Source organism: Chenopodium quinoa, unplaced genomic scaffold, assembly GCF_001683475.1.
Source record: "Chenopodium quinoa cultivar QQ74 unplaced genomic scaffold, ASM168347v1, whole genome shotgun sequence".
Lineage (NCBI taxonomy): Eukaryota > Viridiplantae > Streptophyta > Magnoliopsida > Caryophyllales > Amaranthaceae > Chenopodium > Chenopodium quinoa.
In genome coordinates this window covers 4,189,602-4,194,860 of record NW_018745413.1, presented here as the reverse complement: position 1 = coordinate 4,194,860, position 5,259 = coordinate 4,189,602, and positions in this window count along the sequence as shown.

Here is a 5,259-nt window from a genome sequence, read left to right as displayed (position 1 = left end):
TAGGCATTTCGAAGTGCTTTCGAAACGTAGAACGTTTCTAAAGCGTTTTAAAACGATACATTGGTGAATTTTAATGTTTCCTTCGTTTGATCCGATCTTCACTAGACCTATAATGATAGGAAGGCCAGGAACAAGGATTGGGTTGGCGTTAAGAGTCGCCCAAGGAACTTGTGCAGCCATTATCGTGTTTATTATGTTTTAGGCAAATAAGTCATTATCATACGCTTATATGGCTTCCAAGTAAGTTTTTTTTCTAAATTATTTTTTATGTGCTTTTTTAATTACATAACAAAGATTATATTAAATTAATTAATAAAAAAACACCTAATACTATACACCCAAATGTTACATGGTGAATTTTCATTTCGGTAGTGAACATGATGACTGCAGCAAGTTCGCCATGCATGGTGAATTTTGTATCCCATAGTGAACATGATTACATGACTTGAAAAGAGTATAAGGCATCAGTTTGAAACTCAGTCAACTTTTATTTCCAACATTTTCAACTTTGAATTTTTATCAAGTTAACACAAAAATTATTACTGTGGGGATTTTATAATTTGCCCTAATTAATGTGTTTTGTTTCAGCATTTTAATTGTATCGATGGGGGTTCAATTTTTATGGAACCTCGGACTTGTAATACTCAAAAATTTTACAATAAGGAGGAACTTAATGTAGGGTTATATAGGTACTAAGCAGTGGAAATAAACATGAATCATATTCATACAGTATCTAATCCCAAGATCTAATGCATAACACATAAAGAACATATAATTATACCTTTGAAGCGTGATTCCACGTGCGATCGAGCAAGAACAATGGGAGATAAAGAAACTCAAGCGTGATTCCTCTACTTGGTCCACGGGCACATATTAAGACCTCCACTAATGCTAGTTAGTTGCAATTGAACCCTTCAATTGACCTTCTATAGAGAAGAGCGAGGAACGAACCACCACACGAGCCACCAAGGGCGGCCGACCGTATAGACAAGGGGAGGAGAGAGATATCCGTGAGTTAGAGAGAGGAAATAGGGTTTTCGGGTTGGTTGTCGTGATGTCAAAATACACTATGTGTGAATTATAATTGCTTACTTGCAACCCTAGGCATGGATCTTATTTATGGATCTCATCTCTAAATAAGAGCCCATGTCAAAAACCCAAAACCTAATTCCAATCTAACTATGCTAGCCCAATCCATTTCATGATTAATTAAATGCTCATGAGGCCCATTAATGGGCCTCTTACTTGCTTAACCCACTACCCTTGTGTGTGACCTCATAGGATCCATTCTAGCGGGCTTTGGACTATTTGACTAGCCCAAAGATCATCGCTCATAGTCTAGCAACAGATGATGACGACCCAAAAGAACGAACTTATTATCTCCATAATATCGATCCTTGATATATCTAGTAATTGCACTTATCGAAGACACAACTCCTTCAATCTCCCACTTGTCTGAGACAAGTGCGCAATATTCAAATTCCTTAAGTCAATGTGTGTTGATTTGATAATATGATTGCATCTCATGTCGTGATCATATTAGTCTACAAATCTTTTCTTGAAAAAACTGAGTTAGATTCACAGAACAAATGATTACTATGTAATGCATTTGAGCACGTCCATGCATTTTTCTGAATTCTCCATCTTAAAGTGTCCAAGACAAATTCCTAATTAAATAGGTGGACTCAATCCAATATTGTGGCAACCAAAGCTCCCACTCAACTTTTGAAGTAACCGGGAAACATCCTTTATAATCTCCAGTTACGGGCAAACGTTTGAATGTACCAAGTCAAATCAACCATTGAATGGAATCAGTGTTCCACTCATGTCAAAGGAATCCACTAATATATCCAGAAGTTCTATACTTAAACTTCAAAGTAGGTCTATAGTTCGATCATGCATCATTCATGCATATCCATGTGATTGACCGAGCTTCACTACGCTCCTATAGCCCATGAAACTGCGCTATCCAATCAATCTTACATGCTAGTCCATTAATTGAAATCATTTATGTCCAGTTTAATGATTCCGAACTAGGAACTTAAATAATATATGAATTTAGTTCACCTGTGGGGTTTCATTCACCAGGTCATCAACCAAATGAGCCCATCAATTCATAATTATTTTGGACATTTTATTTAATATTGAAACCACGATTAAATAAGATTGAAACTTTGTTTCAATTGATAAACATAATTCTGCAAGTTAATGTATTACTTATGTATTATGTTTTCTCAAAAAATACACAAATTAAATTGCATAACTTGCTTCAATCCAAGAATCTTATTATGACTCTCATACCTTGGTCATGGAAGGAGTTTAGTAAGTAGAGTTCATGAGACATTCTCATAAACATGAATTTTTGCAATTTCTAAATTTTATAATCATATTCATCTCCATACATTAAGGATTTTCCTTCGTCCTTATACAAGGAACTTAGGAATTTCTAATTTGTATTCCAACATCACATTGGATTTCGATTGAAATCTATCATCACTTGTTCTTAAAAACGCGTGAATCAAATAGACGAGTATAGTCCATTGCATGCATGATGCATCCTTTGCATATTGCATGAGGATCATCACTCAAAACCTTAATTTCATCAACCTTTCTCAAAGTATTGAATCATTAAGCAACGTGTCATGTTACATGGTATTGAAACTCCTTTCAATATAATGATGAACCTTATAAGAATCTTATCAATATAAGTTTCTTAACCAAACTCAAACATCCTTCGAGACCTATCTCTATAGATCTTGAATCCCAAATGTACTCATCATCCTCTTCAAGGTTTTTCATACGAAATGCACTACCCACCACTTAACTCTTTAAGCAATGAATAATTTGCTCTTTATACTAGACCAAGAAGACTTCATAGCTCCCACTAAACATCTTGTACACACAAGACCTTTTCTTCATTTTACGAGAACATCAAACGATTTGATTAACTCACAAATTAAGAACATTAACTCCCTGATGCTAACTTCAATACATTAAGGATCTTTTTATGCATCCTTAGGATTATTGTTTTTCAAACTTTTGATTGTATCATATACAAATCTTATTTCATGAACCATTTCCAGAAAGTGTTTTGAAATCCATCTACCAAATCTCATAAGGTAGTAATTATTACAATATCTTTAATAGATCTTTGCAACGTGACTAATGTAAAGGTTTCATCGTAATCATAGTCATACTATGAATTTGTTGAATCCATTAACAAGTCTTTGCTTTTATTAGAATAAAGATGAAGATTTAATCACCTTAATCCTCTTCTTAAATGTGGAGGTTACAAGGAATCAAAAGAGAACAAGAAAAGAATCCAAGAAGAAGGAAAATAGACATTCAAAAACTCAGAATCCTACGCGCCCTATTGGGCATGGCCACTCCCGACCGGGCGAGCAAGTGCAACCAAATGATGTTGTTCGCGCCCGACCGGGCAAGCTTGCCCAGTCTGCCCGGGAACTTGGGTTTTTGCCATTTTACTTGAAATCGAGTTTTAGCCCCTTCCGCCCTGCCAGAGCGGACTTGCCCTGGCAGCTAGGGCAAGTGGGATAATCATTAAAATACTCCTTTTTGATAGTTAAGAATATAATCTTAGTTTTCCTTCCTTTATCACAAAAATCCCCATAGAAGGAATGAAATAAAAGCCAATTAAGAGATGGGAAATAACATATTGGGCATAAGAGGAGATTAGTACATCACACTAAGATATTACATATGTAATTTGAAATCTAGCACTTAGTGAAATGAGGCAATGAATTACAAGCATAAGGGTGGACAAAAATTAAAACCCTTAAGCTCTTGATCAAGGAGTGGACTAACCTTGAAACTTCAAGATTTAATCCAAGACCCCCACATCACATACCTTTCTCTAAAATTTACTTGAACTCCGTGAAGAGATATGCTCTTTTATAGCCAAACATATTCACCTTAGGTCTAGTGGAAGCTCTAGGAATTTCATCCAAGTTTTCCATAGAAGATGGCTAGTCTTCAAAACCGCATAGGTGAATCACAAGCACTTCTCACAAGCACTTAGCCAATGGGCTAGTCTTCACAACCGCATAGGTAAATCACAAGCACTTCTCAAAAGCACTTAGCCAATGGGGTTAAAATATGTTCATATGAACTCAACAAATGCTACATTATAGCCATTAACCCCCACAAGACCATGGATTCATTAAGAGCTTACTGCCCAACCTCATAACAAACATAAACAACTGTAATTTTGCACACAATAAATAGTAGTTGTTTTCCAATTTTGCTGACAAATCTCAGTACCCCTTCATGCTTTAATTTGTTAGTTTTCTCCTATTCTATCCTTCTCTAATCTCCTCTTATCTCTTTTTCTTGTTAGATTGTTACATACCTTCGGTTGCTCACTAACTCAACCAACCCACACTATACTTGTAGGTTGCCGCACCCACTACTCAGGTCACAACACAAGAAGAACGGAAATTGAAATGGTTAGATAAAATTGCAAAAGGTAAAAATTGTTAGATTGAGTATCTATTGATTTGATGTAGAGGGTTAAAATTTATGGGTGATAGGAGAAAATACGAAACATTTCATTAGTTTCCTTAGGTCTTCTAATATTTGTAGGCTTTGTCAACTTGCACAGCTTTTACTTTATTAACCAAAACTTTTTCCCCTTTTTTATGTATAGTGGGTTCAATCTACTAAGTTTTTTTTTTTGCCTAATAACAAATAGACACCTGTAAAAAGTTGTAGAAATCCAAGTGATACATAAGATTCTTAGTAGATTTAACCCACCCTACATAAGAAAAAAGAGATACATACATAAGATTCTTTTAAAAAAAGGAAAAGAAAAAAGTAATACATAATATACTAGGAATATTAAAAACGTGAATGGGGGGAATAAATGATAAAAAAATGAATAGTAAAAGATAGTTTTTACTTTATCTTTTTCCTTAAAGGCTAAGAATACGATAAGTCTTCGGAATTGGTAAACTAGGGATCAATTTCTAATGTTAAGTGAGGTCAACTTTTAATATAATAACTAGATTTATACATGAGCCATGCTCGGTTTATTTTTTACGAGGGTAATTGAAATTAAACATAGAAGTCTCATGAAAGATGTGATCTAAAAGTCCATCATAATAATTACTCCCTCCGTGTTTTAATAAGTGTTACAATTACTAAATTCGATCGTGTTTAAATAAGTGTTACACTTCCTTTTTTGGCAAAAATTTAGATTAAAATATTACATCTCTCTCCTTTCATGGTCCCCACCCAACC